The 6053-nt window shown below is 39.6% G+C and overlaps 2 pseudogenes across 2 annotated transcripts; both read right to left on the reverse strand.

Moving 5' to 3' along the window:
* Positions 1-1441, reverse strand: LOC147938714 (putative disease resistance protein RPP1 pseudogene; annotated as a pseudogene). Its single transcript, XR_015567027.1, has 2 exons — positions 323-1441; positions 1-239 (listed from the first exon to the last, which is right to left on the reverse strand). The product of XR_015567027.1 is annotated as a putative disease resistance protein RPP1 pseudogene (transcript).
* Positions 1-5667, reverse strand: LOC104715414 (putative disease resistance protein RPP1; annotated as a pseudogene). Its single transcript, XR_015566254.1, has 8 exons — positions 5386-5667; positions 4822-4832; positions 4639-4712; positions 3985-4531; positions 2675-3791; positions 2281-2580; positions 323-2179; positions 1-239 (listed from the first exon to the last, which is right to left on the reverse strand). The product of XR_015566254.1 is annotated as a putative disease resistance protein RPP1 (transcript).
* Positions 5668-6053: the final 386 nt, after the last annotated feature.

Below are 6053 nucleotides of genomic sequence, written 5' to 3' on the forward strand. Positions count from 1 at the left end.
TTTAAATAAAGATGAGATGAAGATACCTTTGATGTAGTTTGGTAACATGGTTTAGTTACATAAGATGCATCTGCTTTTTACTCTACAACAACAAGACTATAGCTCCTTTGCTGACATTTTAGTGTTCAATTCCAAGACGAAATTCAAAGTCTCTACAGCTCCCCAGTATTGGATTTTAAGAATCTTGTACTTACTCATGACTTTAATTGATTCTTCCTTCTTCTCCTTCTCGTCTTTATCTGCATTAATTTCGATTAAACATAATCGTTATATAAATTTAAAGCTTATTATTGAAGACGAAAATATCATAAAATTTTCTAACCTCCTCCATCGATGTCCATCTCTGAAGCTCTTAAGATTCATTAACACTAATTAATTAAGGAACCTTCAAGATATGATATACCCCGCATTCTCCTATCTTCCACTTGCTATTGTCTGTTGTGAACTCAAAGACAAGCTCGGTGGAAATCACCTCCTCTGCTTCAACTTCAAATGTGTATATATGCTCTGTTAAAAGTCGATCTATTATATGGCTGCCTCGTGTACACCGAACCTTGAGATCATTCTGTTTGTCCATAATGTTAGTATATACATACATGGAACGCGGATCATAACCCGTTTCTTCATTAACCTTAACCAGCATAACACAAGCCTTAAATTTCAAGGATGCAGGAAGAAGCGACTCATTCAACTTGATCGTCAATAAACCTCCAGCAGTAGCAGTAGCTCGGTGATTGAAGCAGTCAGGCACTTGTGTACCGGGTAACATCGCATAACTATAAGAAGCCGATGTGTGCATGATGAGATCTCTGGCTTCTTGGTTCAGTTTGAAGCAGTTGCTGAACTTGAGAATATTAAAAAAACAATCCAGTCTCTCAAGGGACTGACAATTGTCTGCAACTATGCTAGATAAGGAATCTGGAAGTTGTGGGAGAGATACAAAATGATTGCAGTCGTGGAGTCCAAGGACACGTAAACGAGACATTCCCTTGACCCATGGAGGAACTTGTTGTATATCTTGTTCGTTAAGAAAAAGCAGCTCTGTGATGATGTCAAGAGCATGCGGGAATTCCTTGAGGCTTTCGGAGTATGACATACGAAAGTCAGAAAGACGAGACCACGACATGATCGACTTAGGAACTTCTTTTATTGCAGTTCCTGTGAGATTGAGTTCCTTAATGTTTGTGGAGATCTCAGGAAAACTTTTCAACTGCGAGCAATCTGTGAGATCAAGATAATAGAGAGATTCCAAGTTGATTTTGGTTGGAAGAGCCTCGAGCTTTGAGCATCCGCACATCGTCAACACAGACAATCGCTGAAGGTTGCCTATAGAGGAAGGAAGCTCCATCAGATTTGAGCAGTTATGTAGCTCAAAATAATAGAGATTAGTGCAATCTCCAATAGAGGTGGGCAGAGTCCCGATACTCGAGCATCTGCTCATCTTCAATTTTTTCAGATTCGTGGCAGTTCCAATAGAAGGAGGGAGCTCTCGTAGGCTTGATCAGTTACTAAGCTCCAACCACAGTAGATTAGTTGCATTCTCGATAGCTGTGAGTTGCAGCAGACTTGAGCAATTATTGAGATCCAATCTCCGGAGATTAGTCGCATTCTCCATAGCGGGGAGTTCCAGCAGACTTGAGCAGTTAGATGGATCAAAATCTTCGAGATTAGTGCAATTTCCAATAGAGGTTGGGAGATTCACGAGACTTGAGCACCCACTGATATTCAGTTTCTTCAAATTTCTAGCAGTTCCAATAGACGGAGGGAGCTCTACTAGACTTGAGCAATTTTTGAGCTCCAATATCTGTAGATTAAACGCATTCTCCATAGCTGGGAGCTCCACGAGACAGGAACAACTTGTTAGAAGCAATTCCTTGAGATTAGTGGCATTGATAGAAGACGGGAGTTTCACAAGACTTGAGCAATAACTAAGATCCAAAACCTCAAGTTTAGTTGCATTCCCAATAGCAGGAAGCTCCACAAGATTTGAGCAATCAGAGAGATTTAATACCCGGAGATTGGTCAAATTCTCAATAGAAGAAGGAAGCTCCGCTAAACTTGAGTAAAACTGGAGATCTAAATCTTCCAGTTTAGTGGCTGTTGAAAGATCCGGAAGCTCTTTCAGCTCTTTAGAACGGGACAGATCCATCCACCTGAGGTTTTTAAGTTGCTGCATTGACTCTCATAAGAAAAATGTTGATTATAAACTACAGATATTGGGACTTTTACAGAAACAAATTCTGAAAATACTGAAAGTTTTTTTTAATCAAAATTACTTACTTTATGAGTTCCTTCCCATAGCTTCTCAAGCTTGCTGGAACTCATATGTAGTTCGACGAGAAACTCCGGATTAAAAGTAGATGGCAAACATGTATTTTGGAAATAACTCCAATCCAGTATTCTAATCTTTTGTGAATGATATATCAACGAGTGCAGTCTCTCAGGCTCAGCAAGATCCTTCCTACCATTGATTCTTACGATTTCGAGATCAGACATTCTTTCAAGAGCTTTCTCATTTATATTCAATTCTTCCTCAGTTTTAGATAAATCAAAATTTATCCCTATAAACCTTGTATTTTGCTGAAAAAGAACCCAAACAAAAAAATTATAAGTAGATAACAGAGTTAGTTATCAAAATAAACTCAGATTTGTACGGCAAAAAAAAACAACTTACTGTTGTATCATGACTGAGCACTTGACGAATATCTCTTCCATCAACCAAAAGCTGGCATTTCAGAAGCCGATTATGAACGAATTGCTTACGAGAAGTTTCTCTTCCGAATTGTTCTAGCAGAGTATGCATATCTATACATCCGGTTTTGTCTATAGATATGAGAGATTTCTCAGCTAAGATATGAATACCAACTTGCGTCACATGCGATAACTTCTTCGAAAGAACCTCTTCCACACTATGATGATATCCGCCATTGAAAAAGCAGGCTATATAAAGAAATAAATCTTTATATTCATCACATAAGGCATCATAACTGAACTTTATAATGCTCTCTATTTTGCCATTAAGGCTGGTTTGTAACATTGGTAGTATCCTTTTCCACTCCTGCTTAGACATTCCTTTCAAAGCGGATCCTAGCACCTTCAATCCCAAAGGGAGTTCACCAGCAAGTTTTGTAACTTCCCAAGCAAGCTCATAGAAGCCATCATCTGGGTGCTTGTGTCCAAAGGCATGCATACAAAAAATTTGATAAGCCTCAACACTTGATGGAAAATTCACTTTGTAAATATGATTGATGCCATGGGCTTTTAAAACTCTTAGATCTTCTGTCGTGATAATAATCCGACTTCCAGGACCAAACCATAGAATTTCTTTCGCCAAGGCATCTAGTTGCCCTAAGTCATCCACATCATCAAGAACTAGTAACACTTTCTTGTCTTTCAATCGTTCTTGTGCCACTCCTAAATGAGAAACAATAATATCTTTCTGATTGATAATCTGAGACAACATTTGGCTTTGTAGTTGCAGTTGTGCACTATACTCATCCAAACAAGGTCTCGGATAGCATCCTTTGATATTGACTACGATTGCACTAAGTTGGAATCTGTTGGAGACTTGGTTAAACAAAACTCTAGCGATAGTTGTCTTACCAATCCCAGGCGGTCCCCAAATCCCGATCATCCTTACTTCGTCCAAATCTAGGCGTAACAATTGTTCCATCCTTTCCATATGAGTTCTCATCCCAACTAAACCATCGAAATCTCTTGATGGTGTGGAGCTATTCAACATGTTTGAAACATCATTGGCTATTTTTTCGATCATGGCCGCTTCATTGCTCCTATCATTAGAGGATATCAATATAGAATCGTTACTTAGCATAGTCATGGAAAATTCTCTCATACATACACATCCGAGACAAATGTATATTCATGTCCTGATATTTTTTTAAAGCTACAAATAGATATATAGTTTCAACTCTTTAAGTAAATATATTGATTAAGGAAAGGAGAGTAGGAATCAAGAGGACAAACCAGCTGCGAGAATGCTCTCCGGCTATCTTGGCCACATCCTCCAAAGCTTTTCTCCATCTCTCAGTACGCTCTTTTGTTTTACCTTTACAAGTTCTTCTGAAGGCTTTTCCAAAACCACCGGTCTATTTCTTTATGTCAGTTGGATCCACTTCATAGAAAATAGTCATGACTATCTGACCCGACACTTCCCTGCACTTCATGATCTCTGCTAATTCATCGAGACACCACGAAGAAGAAGCATAGTTCTTGGAGAGCAAGACGATAGCAATCTTCGATCCTCGGATAGCTTCTACGAGCTCAGGACCGATGGACTTACTCCTCTCTATATTATTATCAATGAATGAGTCAATTCCCTTTCTTCTGAACGATTGCAGGATGTGACTAAGAATGGTTGTTCGGACATCTGCTCCGTGGAAGCTCGGGAAGACGTGGTGTTTCCAGATTCGAGACACTGAAGTTGGAGGAGATGGAAGAGGTAAAGAAGAAGATATAGTAGTATCTTTGTTACCTTGTTGGAATCTGAATTTCGTAAAAACTGCGGCTGTGACTGAGTCAAGGCGAAAAGACGAATACATTACTATGGTAAAGAGCGTATCAAGAAGAATTAAGATGGATGGAGGAAGGATTTTAGCAGTGAAAGGGATACATATATACCGTTGACGACTCTGTTGGCACAGAAACTCAAAGGATGTTTCCAAGATAACTCATTCGGAGGACTTGGAATCAATCTGTAAAGCACATATATGTGGCTAGTTCTATATGTTTTCATGTGCGTGTATGAAAGAGCATAATAGTAAAGAATACACAAACTTTGTTAACGGGGTTCGGATAACCTACATCCCCGGGACCTAGTCCAGAATTCATTGATTAGAAGTAGAACTTCAACAATACCATCAAAAGATCTCTATCTTATAGATGGGGCAACGCCACACACCTTGTGTGCATCTCTCCTAATACCCTAAGACGCGCACCTCTTCATGAAACGCTCTCTTGGTATTTATAACAATTGTTCAACCCTAGAATTGACAACTTTCCTATTCTAAACCGGTAAACTAACATATTTAGATAACTCCTAAATAGAATTAATCCTAATTCCATAACTCGGTAGGATTGGTATAGCTTGCACCTCAAGTTATCTTCAAGCTTATGCCAACATTCTCCCTCTTAAACTTGAACTCATTTTCTTCCAAATCTCTCACGCCAATGAGATCCCTCTGATCCAATGATACAATAATATTTATGTGTACATGAGCTATAGAACCTTCACCTCTTCTCTTAATGTCAATTTTCGTCTGGCCCATTAAAGCCCATTTGTTTTGTGTTTGTCAAACCCAACAACAATCTCCACTTTTTGACAAAAACAAACACTCATCGACAACAACGACATCTGAAAAAACCAACTTCTTCTCTTCCTCTGTTCGTGAAGTCTAACGTCACCATATGGCCTCCTCCTCCGGCGAACTCTGTCTCTTTATCCGGCGAGTATCTCTGTTCTCGCCTGCAACCAATTTTATTTTTCCTTTTCTTTTCTTTCACCGAGTTCTTCTCATTCTCGACATGGAGAAGATGAAGCTTCTTAATTCCCCATGGTATAGTCCGAATTGGAGGCCAAATCTGGTCACCCCTGCATCTTCTCAGGCAAAGCAAAACTTCAGCCTCCACTTGTCTTACGACGGCTCCCATTTCGGCGAATCAAGAGACATATCATCATATCTCAACTTTGTCTCTTGTTCGATGAACCATGAATCACCACCATTTTCGCCGGCAATCTCCTTCGGCTGCGATCTCCACCGGTGAAGCTCTCCTCTTACCTCTTCGGTGATTTAATTTTTAGAACATGAGACATCAACTTTGTCTCTTATTCATGCCTCTTCTCCCAAGCTGTTCCGTTTCCACCGGCAAATCATGCCGTCGCCGTCACCGTCCAGCTCAGGTACCCTCTAATCTCTCCCTTCCTCGTTGTGTTGTCAGCAACAATTAGAGATTAGTTCTTCTAATTTCCAGAGATTTTGAAACTCTCAATATCAAAACTCAAAAATATTTCAGGCCAAGTGTTTCATCTCTTCTCC

Source organism: Camelina sativa, chromosome 9 (assembly GCF_030686135.1).
Source record: "Camelina sativa cultivar CO46 ecotype springtype chromosome 9, ASM3068613v1".
NCBI lineage: Eukaryota > Viridiplantae > Streptophyta > Magnoliopsida > Brassicales > Brassicaceae > Camelina > Camelina sativa.